Raw genomic sequence first — 18,055 nt, 5'->3', positions numbered from 1 at the left:
AAATTGCTTTAATTTATATTATGGCACATAATGTAATATACGTTTACGAGTTGACTACGGAATATTTGTTGTTATTTCATAATTAACACTATAATTGTAACTCTTTTTAAATGAAATGGTTCCGTCTTCTGTTGTTTACTGTAAGATAAATTTATGTTAAACCAAGGTGACTAGTAATTACATATAATAAACTGTATTAAATACCATTGATCGCCACTGGGGGTGTTGCCGTCTATTCACATGGTGTCAGCACACTATTTAAGCTCATACGAAGGGTTAGTCTCGCATAGTTTCCTGCCGTTATGTAGACAGTAGTGACACCACCAGCAATCGACCAATGGGTAACATATTTTAAATTTACGTAATTTTAGCTGTTGTATAATAGTCTTTCTCATGGATATCTATAATTTCACAGTGTAAATGCCCAGATGATGACTCCTAGGTTGAAACCGGTTGGCAGTATAATAATTATAAATGCGATTAAGACTGTTTTTTGAATAATTAATATATCATGCCATACCTCCCAAACTAGGTGTTGTACAACAGAATTTCATAACTGGCTTCAGTATCACATGTTGATAACGGGTGGAAACTTTCTGGCCAATAGAGTTAGTAACAGTGAAGTAATAAATTAAAATGTGTGAGTTGGAAATTTTAGCAAACCAGTATCTGAAATGTACTATTTGACAAACTTTTTCACATTACATTTTTTTATGGGAGATCAGAGCAAGAAAAATTTTTGGAAAGATTTGAAAACATTTTAACAGTTTGTTGGAAGTGTGTGGGTGCTACAGTTTTCTTTAGATGAGAGTAGTATTTTGTGGTTCATTGACGCCACACGAGTTCAAGCGTGCTGCAATGAACATTTTGGTATTACAGGACAGTGGACTGCAGCGCAACATTAGTAGTGGGACAGCAAGCGCAAAACGTGCAGTGGAGTGTGCAGTCTAAAAGGAAGGAGACGGTGTATTATTGGGAAGAGTATTCAGAAAGTGCAAAGCATTGACGCAAATCTCCGTGTGTTGTGAAGGATCGAATAACATTTTAATAACAAAGCAGTTGCAAGGCGATGGAGAAGAGTAGCAGTTCCCACTGCCTTATCACTCAAATGTGTCTGAAATTAATGCACTGCTCATGGATGATATGATGCCCTGGATAGGTGTTGATGGGTATGTCAAAGCTAAGGGATTCACGGTGAGGAACAGATTCACTGATTACTTCGGTGGGCCGAATTTTAAGTCATTCAGTCTTAATCACAGTAACAACATCCAACTCATTATAATGGTGGTTAAAGCTCAGTACATGTGAATTTACTGATGTTTTATATTGGACATAATCAAAGACACTTCTTCTTACATGTTTCATTCAGTTTTCTTCAGATTTCTCCCCAAATTAACTCATTTTGCATCTAGTTTCTCATCCCGGTGTCAGCTGCGTTCCACGAAATATGCCGTTTGGATACCAATTTGATAAGTTGCTCACTGTCTGAGGCAGAGAATCAGTCATCTGACATTTCTGGTGAATAATCAGATCAGAAGAATTACGTAGTCTTATTGCCCGTGCATGCGAAAAAAATACTGCAGCTGTCATCTGGTATTTTCCTGCTACTCGGTTGACTTTCCCACTACAAGCGCCCTCAAGCAAATTGCTGCAGTGTGCGTGACATACCCTTCCTGAGGCGTGCAAGCATGACCCACAGTGGCACTGTTTTGCCGGACGATAGGCAAATGGTCTGCTATGTTCGCATTGTGCAAGTGGGGAGCGCAGTCTCGCACACATTTTATGCAGCACGTTGCGGGAAGTTCCCGCAGCTAGGAAAACGTTGCAGTGATACAAAAGTGGATGGTAGGTAAAAAAGGTTCACTACCCCTGCTTTAATGAATCAGACTGCCATGTATAAAACAACTTCAAATATGTGTTTACTTTACAGGTGATTAGTAGCATTTTGGGCAGCAGGTTTCCTGCAGCAAACTTGATCAACTGCCAGCTTTACAGCTGCTTCCCAGTTTGGGTCCACACATTGAAGATCCTTTGCAAAAATTAGTTTCCAGGTGATTAAAGGTTTTCCCCTATTTCTGCAGCCATCTGTTAGTTTCCACACCACTGAAGATTTGGGGATTCTACCATCCTTCAGGCATAGAACATGGCCCACAAGTGTCATTCTTCTTTCAGCAGTGGTATTGTTTGGGCTGTGCGGACAACCCTGTGAAACATGGTCACGATGGCTAATATAAAAAATTTACCCCGAGTGTCATCGGTGAGAAACACTTAATTCTTGTGTCAATTTTGTTGACATTTCCTAGGTTCCGCACCCGTGCCTGGCCGTCACTAGGATGATAGACAGGAATGGACGTGTAGCTTAGTATAAGTACTTCTAGAGTCTTAATTCCTGTATAGATCAGATTGGGTGGAAGACTGCAGAAGCCCTTCCCAATTCAGCTAGTGATGTCTGCATCTACACCTCCACTACACTGAAGTGACAAGTCACGGAATTCCTCGTAATATCTTCTCGAGCCTGATTTTGTCCGGCATAGTGCAGCAATTTGACATGGCACGGACTTGACAAATCGTTCGAAGCATCCCACAGTAGTAATGAGCCAAGCTGCCTCAATAGCTGTCTGTGTTCACCAAAGTATTGCCAGTGCAGGATTTTGTGGAGAACTGTCACATGAATGTTCGATGAGATTCGTGTTAGGCAATCTTGGTATTCAAGTCATTCACTCGATTTGTTCAGAATGTTCTTCAAACCAATCACAAACAATTGTGACCAATTGACATGGCGAATTGTCATTCCGTCTTTGTTTGGGAAAATGAAGTCCATGTATAGCTGCAGGTGGTCTCAAAGTATTGAAGTAAAACTATTTACAGTCAACGACTAGTTGAGTTGGACCACAGGACTACAGTCCATTCCATGTAAACACAGCCCACAACATTATGGAGTCACGACCGAGACTTCGTGGGTTCTGCACCACGCTTGAACCCTACCGTCAGCTCTTACCATCTGAAATTGGGGCCCATCTCACCAGGTCTAGATTTTCTAGTCACCTAGGATCCAACCGTTAGTCACGAGCTCAGGAGAGGTGCTGCAGTCGATGTCGTGCTGTTAGCAGAGGCACTCGCATCATTCGTCTGTTGCTGTAGCAATTAATACGAGATTTCACTGCACTCTCCTAACAGGCGTGTTTGTCGTAAGTCCCACCTATTTCTGCGGTTATTTCACACAGTGTTGCTTGTTTCTTAGCACTGGCAACTCCACGCAGCACCACTGCTCTCGGTCGTTAAATGGAGGCCGTCAGCCACTGCGTTGTCCGTAGTGAGAGGTAAAGCACGAAATTTGGTATTCTTGACACTGTGTATCTCGGAATATTGAATTATCTGATAATTTCCGAAATGGAATGTTCCACGTGTCCATCTCCGACTAGCATTCCGCATCCACAGTCCGTTAATTCCCGCCGTGTGAGCATAGTTGTGTTGGAAATCTTTTTGTATGACTCACCTGAGTGCACATGACAGCTCCCTGTTGTACTGCCGTTGTATACCTTGCATATGCAATGATACTGCCATCTGTTTATGTGCATATGGCTGTCCCATTACTTACAGATAAAACTGATGAGATATGGAAATTGGTCAACAACTTGCAGTACCTTCTGTTGCACTAGAAGTTGCGTAGGTACATTTCCACTTGTTACGCATATTGTTTTTGTTTCATCACTATTTCTTTTCAGTCCTAAAGAAATGGTCTCTCTACCCAACTCGGTAACTATTAGTTGTAAACTGGGTTGTGTTTCTGTCAACAGAACAATATTATCAGCAAAATCCAGGTCCTTAAATCTGTATTACACGACACACCGAAGGTGTAAAAGTGAGGTGTGGCTGAAATGCTATCTAGCAGCAAAACGGGCAAAGCTATGATTTTAGCAGACTGTTCATCTGCCAGGTTGAAGTAGGAGAGGTTCTGTTAATGCAGGTGGCATCTGTTCTGTTCTGTTCTGTCGTGTGTCTGTGTGTGTGCAGTAGAGGCAGTGCCTCCGTGTGTGTACAGAACGCAGCCTTGCGAGCAGGCTTTCTACTAGTTACTGTTTTCCTTAGCAGTCAAAACACACGGATTGATTAGATAATTCCGCATAGTATCGTGGGTATTTTTTCAGTAAGCAGTAGCTTAAAAATATATTAATGAAACAAATGAAATTGCATACTTTTGTATCCCTGTTGAAAGAAAGCTCTATATCTAATGATAGCTTCTTATTGTAGCTATGGAATGGAATAAAAAGAGCTTTCAAGTGATAATTGAAGAATACAGCAACCAAAGGTGTCGCTATGACCTAACAGATATTTTGTACCACAATAAGGCAATCTACAGATCTACAAATGTTTCATTCTGAGTTTATACAAGTTAATGTGCTTATAATTTTACTTTTGATAGACGTGTGTGTGTGTGTGTATATATATCACATAAATTGGTGAAAGTAGCACACGCCTTTGGTTCTGTAGCTGTATTATTTCGGCACGCCAGTAAGGAAAGCTTGGCCAGAATAGGAGAAAAAGTGAGGAAAGTTGTGTCTGGTGCGACGAACGAGGAATGTGAAGCATGCTTAGCCTCCTTACATTTGCATTATTCAGCTGAACTCAAAAAGATGTGGGAAAAAATGCGCAGTAGCTCAGGCGGGACCACCCATAAACCAAGCGTGTGGTGGTTTGACCTATTGGCGTATTTGAAAGGCCACATAGTGCCTAGAAAACTGCTGACAAATATCCCACTCTCTGTCGTGAGAATTAATTTTTGTCACTCTGTCATTAAACGCTTTCTGCATTCTGTAAGATAAGCGTATACTGTTGCAGGAATCTACATTGATATCAACAGTTAATTTCTGATACTAAAAATATACTTCACAGGGTTTGGTCACGTCCACTTAGTGTAGAAATTGTTGATTTGTGCGATGATGTGCTAGTGCTTTCAAATACTATGCTTCCACTTTGTGTGTGCTCCTCATGTCATTTCTGTGAGTGAAAACATTCACATGTCAAATGCAAAGTAGTGGAAACTTTGATGCAAGCACACTGGTAGTAATAAATGAAATTAACTTAAAATACCCCAAATACATGTAAGGCAGAATGGTGGACTGAAAGCATTTTTTGTGGTTTATTGTGCAGAAGGATCCACTAGACTTTTTGAAAAATCTGATACATCACTGTATGTAGTAGTTTGCAGAGATGCTCCTGTATCAGTTTCAGAAGAGGTAATGTCAATGATCTTTAACAGGAACTGCTGAGCAATTTATTTGTTTGTAACATACTCTAATGCCTTAAACGATCAAAAGCAATGTGAAGTTGGATTGCAAAAATTCACACCTATCTGTCGTAGGTTGACTTACTTGATATGTACAGCCGATCTTCTTCTCTAGATTGCCGGCTCCGTCGATCTCCAAAACCTTCTTCTTCAAAGAATACTGCTGGTTAACAGGAATTTGTGACTCTCTCTCTCTCTCTCTCTCTCTCTCTCTCTCTCTCTCTACCTCTCTACTTTTGAAATAATTTAGTACTCAATGAATACTTTTAGTTCAGTCTTGGTACATTCCAGCTTCCACAAATAACATATTCTCCATTTCCCACATCAATATTTGAATGTATACAAGTCAACCGATTCGTCTCGCATTAGACTCGATAAAATACATCTGCAGTAAAGTTAATTTAACAACCACATAATCTATTTTACACTTCACTCTTACTTCTTGATACTTCATTTAGTCCCTGGAGTCCTCCTCTACTTTCGACTTCTTTACTCTTAACAGATACTATGTCTACCTATACTCCGACTCGGCATAACTTAACAATTATCACAATCGATTCCTCTCAGGTTTATGCTCTTTCCTTACTCCCGCCTCCCTAACTACTTGACATAGAATCCTTCTAGTTATATGTATATATACAGGGTGGTCCATCGGAAGTTTCGGATGAGATTATCTCCAAAATTATCGAGTAAAAACAGTGGATAAAACATGTTCGTAAGATCAGAGGAGGACATAAAATGATACTACACGTGATCCACAGCCGCCTCCCCCTTCAGTGGGGTGTGGGGCAGCTTTCAAATCTTAAATGGAAACACCAATTTTTTATTGCAGATTTGTATTCTCCATAAAAAAGTAATCAAGTTTTGTCTGAAACATTTTTAAACCATTGACAGATGGCGCTGAAATCGAGAAAAATTAAAATTGGGAAGAACTCAGATTTATTTAGAATGATCCGAGGGCGATGCATGAAATAGATACAAAATGTGCACCCATTCTTTCATTATGCCAAATTAAGCTTTTTTTTTTTTTTCCACAGTATTTGATGGAGGGAGGCAGAATGGTATTAAAATCTCGTTACGGAACTCTTTACAATTTCATTACTCACCTGACTGTGGCGCTACCATGGCCAAACTGGGAACTATGGCTCAATATAAAGGTCGGTGTAATGTGATCAGAAGTCACTTCACTTTCAGATTGTGAACCTTAAACATCAACTGATGAAAGTAAATTATTCTTTAGCGAAACATGGCTCACTTATCCTCCTACAGAGATTGTTGATATGATGTTAATTTTAGGTGGATGCCATAACAATTACGCTGCAGATGCATAATTGTATGCAGATCATTTCCCAAACGGGTGACATCCAAGCGAAAATATTATTCGAAATTGCACTCGATGTGCTCGAAATGGATACATGCACCGTCCACCTCGTTATCGCGATTACAATGAAAATTATGCTCGTACCCTACCATTCTCGCCCGTGTTCAACTGGATCCTGAAACGGGTAGTTGTGCAATTCAGACACAAACTGGAATATCGAAATCAACTGCTTTGAGGATTTTGAAGGCACATAAATATCATGTGTATCATATTACACTCACAGAGGCCTTGATGCAAAAAGATACGCAAATACGCTTGCATTTGTGCCAATGGGCCTTGGAAATAATAGGTGGCAATGACTTTTTTTAGGTAAGTTATGTTCTCTGATGAAGCCACATTCAAAAACAATGGCGAATTAAATAATCATGATTGTCATTATTGGTCCCCTGTCAATCCACGCAGACCCATTGACAATAAACACAAATGGTCGTTCATGGTCTGGTGTGGAATTTGAAACAGTAACTTGGTAGGACCGTATTTTTTTTGACCAAAATGTTACTGGGGAATCTTGTTTACAACTTCTCTGTGATGATATGTTGGAGCTAATGGAAGATGTTGATTTAGAAACTAGGCAACAAATGTGGTACCAACAGGACGGAGCAGCTCACCATTATGCTAAAAATTTGCAGAACGTTTTAAATGTGCGGTACCCTGGTCGATGGATAGGATGCGGTGGACCAATTCAGTGGCCTCCACATTCACCAGACCTAACATCTCCTGATTTTTTTCTTGTGAGGTTATTTAAAAAATATTGTTAATGAAAAAGAGCCCACAACGCGAAACCATACGGAGCAACGCATTTGAATAGCGTGTGTAGCCATACCACGGGATGTGCTGCTCAAAACTGTGGACATCTTACGCAGACGATTGACTTTATGCATTGGAGCAAATGGGGATGATTTTGAACAATGTCTTCGTGGATAATTTCATTATTTAAGCACCCCAAATTGTGAGAGGCAAGGGGACTCACTAATGAAGCACCCCATGGGAACATCATTCTACTATGTCAATATCATTGTTCCTGGGGAACGCTAAAAGTAGGATACAGTACATCTTGTACAACAATAGCTTAATTTGGTGTAACGAAAGAACTGGTGCACATTTTTTATCGATTTGATGCATCTTTCTCGCACAATTCTAAATGAGAGTTCTTCCACAATTTTACTTTTTTCTCGATTTTAGCACCATCTGTCAATGGTTTAAAAATGTTTCAGACAAAACTCGATTACTTTTTTATGGCGAATCCGAATCTACAATAAAAAATGGGTGTTTCCATTTAAGATTTAAAAGTTGTCCTCCACCCCACCCAAAGGGACGGGAGCTGGAGGTCACGTGTAGTATCATTTGATGATGTCCCCCTTAGACGTTACGAACCTGTCTTTCCCACTATTTTTTACCTGATGTACAGTTTTCGAGATAATCTCATCCGAAACTTGAGATGGACCACCCTGTATATTTTCCTATATATATACATGTAATGTACTACCGGCACAATAAACAACAATATGTGCATATTTCCTGCTGTACACATACCTTCTCTCTCCAACACTGGATGGTTCTCACCTTTTGACAGGTTTCTAGTCCGTAGTTTCATTGTTTGTGTACCCGTGTATCTTCGTGTGTGTGTGTGTGTGTGTGTGTGTGTGTGTGTGTGTGTGTGTGTGTGTGTGTAGCCTGATTGTTGGCCTACTTATTTGAAGTAATTTGTAGGTTATTAGAAACCAGGAAGGACTTCTGCAATGGAAGTAGATGCATATAGAAAAAGGGACAAATAGATAGGTCCTCAAACGAGAAGTAAGAAAGGAAAAAAAATAGATGTGGTTGCTAAGATCGAAGAAGAGAAAGAAGACAGCCCCAGAGATGGGAAACCTTCCCAACCCCCTTCCCCAGGACCCCTACCTCGCCGGTTCTCGAGTGACAAGCTGGAGGAGGTTCCTACATTCCCACCGTAACCTTTAAGGCCCCCGAAGAAAATCTTAGCAACCCTGTGGAAATAGCAGTGTCAAAGAATCACACACACACTTGTTTGCGAGGGTTGTTTGAAAGGTGTGATGTGTGTTTTGTGTCATTCGTGATTTATCTGTTAGTTTAAATCATGCTTGTACCTACACTACCCAGCCCCTTTCAGAATCGATACAAACCCCAGTCTATATCGTATCTCATAAAAGGTATAAAGTATTCTATGCAAAATAAAAAATTATACACTACAATAAAATATTTGTTCTGTCCGTCACATTATATTACATTATCCATAAATATAATATTCTACTCTTTTCATTTCATGTCTAGAGATCACTGTTTTTTCCGTGGTTCTCTTACGCCAGTCTTTAAGTTATGTTTATATCCAATTTGCTAAATACGAAAATTATAGGATAGTTTCAGAATTCAGTAATAAACTACAGAATCGTGTAAGATTTGAAGGGAATTCAGTGCAGGAAAACTATTTCGGAAGAAACGCCGAAAACAACTCGGGATCCGACAGTCGTCACTCCGCCCGTTAACACAGAACGTTAACGTCCCTGCGGGATAAATGTGACTCCGCCCGGATCCCATGGATCTGGTATTAACTTCACTTGAGCAAGTGCAAACCAGTAATTCTCGCTTAATTTTGTGTGGAAGTCCCCCCCCCCCCCCACGGCAAAACAATCACCACTTAACTAGGTAACACAGCATCAGGTAAAGTTATTCCATTTTCTACCCTATCCTGGATAAATTTGAATCCTTTCCACAAGTCACCTATAACCTTGCTGGTCTTATTAATTTCAGAAGAAGCAATAGTCGAAATGTTCAGGAGGTTACTCTCGTGGCAACTCCTCGATCTATCATTTCTTAAAATGGTTCCTCCAAGCTACATACACTTCTAATAACAAAGCTGGATATATTCTCTTTGAAATTTCATCCTACATTATTTACTCGTGTACTGCCACCTGAAATTTGCTATTGAATAATCGACATTAATTCCTTAGACTGATGTCTCTCTTTCGAAGTACTTAAACCTTGTGTTACATTATTGTACACGTCTTTTAAAGATTCTAAGTTTCCAATAGGTTTCGATTCTACATTATTACATTTGGCATCAAATTCAGTTTCCAAAGCAGCCATGTCTTCACATCGATTACTAGATTCTTTGCTTTGAGTGTCTACTCTGATGTTCAACAGACCTATGTTTGTCATCTGAATATTTAAAGTTTCATACTGATCCTTTAATTCAGAATCCATTGAGTTATTAAGTCTAGGTTTTTATTCAAAATCTCACTTCGAGCATCCAATTTAGAATTTTGTGATTTCATCACTGTGTCTATTTCTCTACTTAATTTAGCAATCTGTGCACCAAGTTTTTCACTGGAAGTTGCACTTATTTCCTTTCTCAAAGAAGCACCCTGGTCATCTATTTTATCATTTGAGTATTTACTGAGTCTAAATTAACTTTGAGCAGTTAAAGTTTTATTTAGTTCCTTTCTTAAAGAAGTATTTTGAGCAGTCAATTTGTTTCTTGAAGCTGCTGAATCTGCACTTTGGTCATCTATTTTATCATTTAAAGTTTTAATCAAATTCACTAATTCAGACCAGTCTGGCACCTCCTCACTCACTTTCATTGTTATGGCTGGTTCTGAAGTTTCCCCGATTCTCTGTGTATTATCCATATTTTTCTTAGTTTTTGATCAGGTGATCATTTAACGAATTAACTCTAAGCATTGTAGCTACACTAATACAGTCTAGTGACCAGTTTCTTCGACTCTGTACTCGAACAATTATTATTTTCCGCTTACCCGGTGTGAGTTTAGGCTGCATGGATGAGCAGGTGTGGAATCAGCACCGGTGAACAATAACTGGTGCCGGTGGCATCGGTTGCTGGTTTTCGTGTCTGCATCGGTGTGCGGATGTAGAATCAGCACCGGTTAGCAGCAACTGGTGCCGGTGACGTCGGATGTTGTCTCTGCATCTGCATCCCTGCGATGCGTGTGGGAGCTGGACACTCCTCACACCGAATCTTCTTAGTTGAATTATTCTCGTTGCATGTCTTCTTAGTCTTAATACATCGAGGTCTTCTTTTCATTCTTTTAACATTATTACTTTCGTACGTCGTCCACTGTGTTGCATTCACAAAATTTTTTATTTAAGTTTGGGACTTAATTCAATTACATGAAACAGTTCTCTTGTCTTGTTATTCCTGATTGCTATGGCAACACATCATATCTTCTGCTTCGATTTTCCAAGTCCTGTCACGGTGATATTTGACATTAGAAATTTAAAAAATACTTAACTATGTGCTTACATCTTGGAAAATAACCTCTGAAATACGTACATAATTAACAAAGATTTAAATCACTTTATTCTTCATGGTTTTTTACATATTTGAAAAGTTACATATGAAACATTACATTAATTTTTTGCTTCAAGGTACGCTGCACGTAAAATTTTAAATAAGTGACATTTTAGTTTATTTTTTAATGTGAAAGTGGACATGTTTTCTATTATCTTTATGTAGTTTGGCAAACAGTTGCATAGAAGGCATTTTGCTTTTACAGGCTCTTCGTCAGTTAAGTTGACCCAATTTCCTTCAATATGTTTTTTTAAATTTTGTTATAGTTCTGGATATTTCTGTTTAACAATACAGCATGGTGACTTTTTATGTTAATACATACACAATCAAAAGGCTTTTGAAAAGTCTAGAAACATACCACAAACTTTCTTAGTAAAGAAAAAATGCCATATTCTGATTGATGCCTAGCACGGATTTAGCACAGGTAGATCCAGCAGTACAGCAACAGCTGAATTTCTACTGTATTCAACTACGGCACTAGATTGACAAAAGAAAGTTTGTGGTATGTTTCTAGACATATTGTTATTAATTGCACATTCTATTATTTTAGACGAGACAGGTGTAATAGTTGTTGTTTGGTAATTTCCTGGATATTTCTTGCTGCTCTTTGGAAATGGGGATCACCTTACTCTTTCTTAAACATGTCAGGAATAATCTTACAACCGTGGCTAAATTTATTAAAAAAAGTTAGAGGCTTTACCACCCATTGCAGTCTAGTTGCAGTCTAGTAGATATAACATCTCATCTGTAAGTATTTTTGTTTTTTAATCGATGTATTTTTGTTAGTTCAGATTCATTTGTTGAGAGAAAGAGAGAATTTTCTCACGAGGAGTACTTCCAATGATTGTGTCAGTAGAGTTTTGCTTTGTTACTTTGCCCACTGCGTCACCATAATGTTGATTTATAATATCACAGACTTCTTCAGTGTTTTTCTTTATAGAAAATAGGAAAGAGATTCAACGCTGACCTCTTCATATTATTATATAAATTTATTGCAGCAAGCCAGTGGTTGCAACATCCATGTTATTTACACCAATAATTTTATACAGTCTATTGTATTTGGCACAATGAATTTTAATTGTAATGTTATAACATGTTTACAGTGCAATATTTAATAAATTCCTTTTTTTTTCCTAGTACTCAAGAGACATTTACAGTGGGGTGTGCAGTTGAGAACAGTTCTCCATCTACCCCTCAGTGCTCACCAGAATTATCCAAAGTGGGGCACTATGCCACTTCCAAGAAGCACCCCAAAGATGTCCTGGTAAGCAGCACATTGTCAATGCTGCGAGGCAAACAAACAGCAATGAGGATGGCAAGTTGAGCCAATATGTTGCAGCTGAGGTGATTACAACTAAAAATAGAAAATTGAAGGCAGAGACAAAGTGCCTTATCACGAATGCCATCATGGGTGCAATTCAGAAAGTTACTGATTGTTAATTTTTAAATAAAAGATTGAAAATTAAAAATTGTGCTTCTTTATAGCTTCCCACTGCCAGGGTACATACCCTACAGAATTGAAATATTCACAGGATTCTCACTCACTTCTGTGGCACGTGACGATGTCCTGTTTCCGTCCTGTTGCGGTAAGCTTGCGAGAGATTTGTCACACCGCCAAGACCCATTCCCTATGGTTTACAGATCTGTGTCTTCGACATCAGTACTTGCCAGTAAGTGCTATCTGCATCATCAATTGAATAATTGTGCAGCAAACAAACAATGGAAAATCTAGGATGGAATGTAACAATATTATGAAATGAAAGTTGCCACTCACCATATAGTATGTTGCGTGCACACACACACACACACACACACACACACACACACACACACACACACACACACACTGCAGTCTCTGGCAACAGAAGCCGCACTGAGTGGCTTCAGTTGCTAGAGACTTTCTAGAGACGGCAGGAACTGATCTGGCTGTTGACATAGATCCCCCCCATCAATTACTCTGCCATTGCAACCAATACCAAGGGTGAACCTATCTATACCTAGAATCTAAAACAGCCAGCAAAACAAGGCTGTAAAATGGTTTTTAGTTGTAATATGTCAAGCCAGCAGATCGTAGAGGGATAGGCTCAACATGCTTCCTGTCCATTGCACCTGAGGAGGGAATATGTGCAAATATTTAATAATGGACACATTTATATTGCCAATTGCAATAAACTGCTGAAAAGTCCTACTGGTGAAGAATATTTAAGATACAATTTCTTTTTTATACATTTATATTCACTTTGGGAATGCCAGCTTTTCAATGGTACATAGCTCAATTTTGTGGCTTACCAATACAGCTTGGAAACAGCCACAAGTTTTAAAATTTTTTTGAAATTTGATTCCCTTATGCTTGTGTTGTTGCGGCCTGTTAACAATTTAAACAAAATTAGCTACTTAGCGCCACCTAAAGGTACTCCCCACTTGAAAAATAACACTAGTTTACCTTCAAGTATTTATCTTTCAGTGTGATGCAAATTTCAGCACACACCTGCACAATAATTTTTTGAAATGCTTGGCTGTGAAATTCTATGACTGAAAGCTAGGCTCTAAATGATTCCCTAGTTGCCAGGAATCGAAGTGTGACAATCAACCCGAAACATAGTAGGGCATAATGGAGGTTGTCAGTAATATATGATGGTCAAATCATAAAACACAAGTTAAATGGTCCGATTCTTACCTCCGACTAGGTGAAATAGCTTCCCTCAGCACAGTGTCACACACACAAATCCCACCGTGTAGCATGGACAATAGTTTGTCAAGACAGGACACATCCATCCTGGCTAAATTCCTGAATTCCAGAGGATCTTCGGGCCTAAACTCTTTCCTTAACAGGGAGTCTATGACCATCCCTGCCTTCAGCCCTTCTTTGCAGCCAAGGCAGAACCCAAACCCTGCCCCTGGCGTTACGTCACCATTCAGTCTTAACTACTGAAGAAGCTACTATCACTGCAAATGCAGTTTAAATAATACCATCGTCCAAGTCTAAAACACTGTGAAACAAAAGCGAAAGTAAACTTAGTTAATAATAATAATTTTCTTGCACCACCAACAGAACGGTTTAGTGTACAATTCTGTATAACCATGACATAATTTCATTCTAGTGCTGCTTAATAAATATGAACCTAGATCACTCAGAAGATTTAATGAGTAGTACCAGTTCTAAGAAACGATAAATTTGCATACTCGACAACATAAACAAGACTGTAGTTCCGAATATGTTCTCTTGGGGCACTAGGGTAGACATACACAGTAGGTGTATCACACAATCGGCCGAAGTGCCACACTTGTTGCTTGGGGTGCTGGTGCAGATTTGTATATGTTAGGTGTGTCTTGTAATACTGACTTAAGACTAGTTTGCTCGTTCAGACGTATGCCCGTGTTGGATTTTTTCATAGTTTTGTTCATTAAGAAATTATGACTTATATAGAAAGGAATGGTGACAGAATGAATGCTTGTGATGAATTCTTCTCGGGTTAACAGCCGAGTGGTGGTGTCGTCTTGTCGCAGTGTTTCAATGAGTTTTATACCCGTCATCTTTGCCAGAAGGTGACTGATACGAAACTCATTGCAACGTCGTGACAAGATGACACGACGACTCGGGTGATAACCCGAGAAGAATTCATCAGTGGAACACGCCGAGAAAGACTGCAATATCATAGAATGCATGCTTGTTTGGTGCATGTCGGAATACGAAAGAAATGGGTGTTCCTATCTTCTGTTCCTTCCTCTCCACCACAGAGCCGCTAATTTCTGGTAGGGAAAGGGGGGGATTGGGGGGGGGGGGGAGTCAAGGAGTTGAAGAATTTAATTAAGTAGTCACTCAAATTGATGAGAGGGGGGGGCGTGGTGAGAGTGCGAGGGGGCGCTATTCATTTAACTCGTACCTGAAAGTGTTCCTGTATCAGTGAGGGGGTGGGGGAGTGTTGGAGGATTCCTGTGGGTTGGTAGGGGGGATGGGGTGAAACAATAGGTTAAAGACCTGCCAATCAAAAGGAAGGATTATCCTCAGTGAGTCAATCAAAAGAGAACAATAGCTTTCCCCCTGAATGCGTACTTGAACCTGATGTAGGCAACCTGCTCTGAAACATAATTTTTGCCCCTAGGGCAAAGAAAGTGCGAAGATAATTTTTTAGAGCAGGTTGACTACATATAGGGCAAGTATGCACTCGGGGGCAAACCTATAGTTCACTTTTGATGGTTATGACCCCCTAGGGATGATCCTTTCTTTTCATTGACAGGTCCTTAACCTATTGTTCCCCCATCCATCCCCCTCCCCCCCCCCCCCCCAACCCCCTGGAAACCTCCAATCCCCCCCCCTTTCCCATCAGTGATGCAAGTACATCACATCTTCAGGCCTTAATCAGTCGAATAGCTCCCTCACACACTTATCAATTGGATTGACTGCTTAATAAAATTGATCCCTTATTAATCCCCCCGCCCCCCCTCTCTGCTAAATCCTCAGCTCTTCCTTACCTGGAAATTGGCGGCTCTGTACTGGAGAGGAAGGATCTCGTGACAGGAAATTCGTTTACATAGCAGAGGGTATCATAAAAAAGTTCAGTTTGAAGGGGTCGGATCTCTCTTACTCACCATTCTCTACTGGTTGGAAAAATGCAGGTCTTGTAAAGAAGTAATTAAATTCATCACTTTTTTATTCTGATTACACAAGGAATACAGTCATGAAACACCCATTACGTGTAATTATGCTGTTAAAGCCGTTCTGTCACGAAGCGTGCACCGTCCATCGTGCCATCGCACCACATGCGCAGGCTGCCCAGAATCGGGGTGCACCGGCGAGAGACTGAGAGGCAGCCGTGCCACGCGCAGGTGTCTGCTCGGGCCCTACGACTGACAGACCGGATGTCACACTAATCCCCGAACAAAAGCGTGTGAGAAATTCCTGTCAAAACACGTGCTCTTTCTGTCTTTATCCTCCCGTTTTGCCGGGCCTGCACGTGCCGTCGGTCGCAGTCGGACCGAATTGTAAATAAAGCAGCGTATACCCAGTAAATGCCTGTGGAATACCGATACTTGTGAGAACTGGTACTGGTTTCTGAAAACATTAATAAGATACTCAGGAATTTCGTGTAGGTTTACAGTATTCCATACTTACTCTTGGAGTGCACCGTGAAATGCTTTTTTAAAACTGATGGAGTTTATGTGCAGTGGCCAGTTGAAGTCGATGAACTATTCTATTTTGCTAGCATTGAAAGCAGTGTGACACCCCTCCAACTTGTATCTGTGGTTGGATTTCCTTTTTTCGGTAGTTGAACAATGATGCCACACCTGCAGACTTCTAGAACTTGCTTTGTTTGACAAAACACAACTTGGTTTTTTGTTGAAAAAAAAAACCCGAAGCAGCTTAGGTGACACTCAGGTCAGTGATTTAGTTTAATACACATGGGGTCGCAAATGTTGGGAAATAATGAAAAGTAGATGAGAAATGTTGAACCTTTGATGTGTATCACATTTGCAACAGTTGGGCTTGTGTGTGAAGGGATGGTTGAGTAATGCAACACTCTCAGTCAACAGTGCAAATTTCGAACATATTTGCAAATGTAAACTGTTGTCAACACAGAGCTAACAAAATTATTGTCCTCACTGTAACCGAGTAAAAGCTGTTCTCATTTTGTTTCCCTTCCCTCTGTCCCTTCTTGTTGTGTTTAAAGACACTATTTAGTAAGAAAAACGTCATTTACTGTTAACAATCTGATTCAGCAACTTGTATTAGTTTACTTGTGACCCAATATAGTAGGGTTGTTGTCCTGTATTTTGCAATAAACCAGCAGAGACTGCAAGTCTGACAAATAAATCTCAGTGTGAACACACAACTATGTCATGCAATAAAAGAATTACTGCTTTCAGACACAAGACTCGAACCCTGAGCTCCCCGCATCAATTTGTACACATAGCTCTGAGCCATATCAACATGAGTGCTTAACTTGTCAGGATGATCACGTGCAGAATGGTACGTCATGTGGTGGTGTCTCACGTCCAATACTTGTCACCCATTATTGGGGTATTAACTGACATATGCGACCCATTTGTCTTATATTAAATTCCTTGTTTCAGAGGTTTTTAAAAGTTTGTAATAATAATCATAGCGTATGTTGCACAGTTTAGTAAGGTGCTGATTAAGTTCAGGTCTCCATATTTTAGAATTCTGGCTGAGATTTCATGCAGGTAAGCTGCTTTATTGTTTTTAAGTGTCTGGATTGCTGCACATGTCTGCTTCTGTGGTATCACCTGCTTTGACCATTATGTCGTGCATTTTTGGGCCATTTTCAAAGTTGTAAGCATTGAGTGGCTTGGTCTGTTTTAAGGTTTCTCCAAAAATGTCAACCCATTGTGCAGCTCGTTCATCTTTTGTGATCAGGAATTAACCATTTTTATCCTTTACTGGGCAGTTTGCAAAACTTTTGGAAATGAGTTAACTCTTCAATATGTGATGTTAAGAATGAGAGCGAGAATAAAGTTTCATAAAGGTTTTAAATTATGTATAAAGTTTGTTGCAAATCTGTAAGATAATTTGAAAACCCACATACTGACTAGAATAATGACTTAACAGGATACCTTGTGGCCCCACAGTCATGTCAGATTTGCTAAAGTGATTGAGATAAATAAAACTATTGCCATTTGTTGCCATGGCAACCACTTCATTAATGTGTTAACATATTGTGATGAAGTTGACGAAAACTGTATACAGACAACCATGCAAATAAAGCATCTAATGTGTGCAGTACACACCAAAGCCTTTCACAGCTCCTTGGTCAGTCATTAGAAGATTGTGGTGGTAAGAGAGGGTGAATAAAAAAACAAGTCGGAGCATACATCTGCTTTGAGGCAATGTTCTGCCAACTCAGTTCTGTTTGTAGGATTACCTATACACATCAAATGGAATACTTTGGCTGACCAGGCTTTCGTCATGTTGGCAAAAATAAGTTTTGATTCAGCCTATATGACAAATTTCAATCCGGTTTCCGTAAACATCACAGCACAAACACTGCTCTAATTAAAGTAACTGATGACCTGAAATATGCCATCGGCAATCGAAAGGCAACAA

The 18,055-nt window shown here is 39.7% G+C and overlaps 1 long non-coding RNA gene across 5 annotated transcripts in view; it reads left to right on the top strand.

Moving 5' to 3' along the window:
• LOC126213546 (uncharacterized) overlaps positions 1–12,461 on the top strand; it is a 422,558-nt gene extending 410,097 nt beyond the window's left edge. For all 5 annotated transcript variants that reach the window (XR_007541230.1, XR_007541238.1, XR_007541228.1 and 2 more), the window contains one exon: positions 12,130–12,461. This is a non-coding gene — a long non-coding RNA (uncharacterized LOC126213546). The remainder of the gene's footprint in view (positions 1–12,129) is intronic.
• The last annotated feature ends 5,594 nt before the right edge of the window (positions 12,462–18,055 follow it).

This window comes from Schistocerca nitens, chromosome 11 (genome assembly GCF_023898315.1).
Source record: "Schistocerca nitens isolate TAMUIC-IGC-003100 chromosome 11, iqSchNite1.1, whole genome shotgun sequence".
Taxonomy (NCBI): domain Eukaryota; kingdom Metazoa; phylum Arthropoda; class Insecta; order Orthoptera; family Acrididae; genus Schistocerca; species Schistocerca nitens.
The sequence above is the reverse complement of the archived record's forward strand: the minus strand, read 5'-3'. Positions and strand labels throughout refer to the sequence as shown.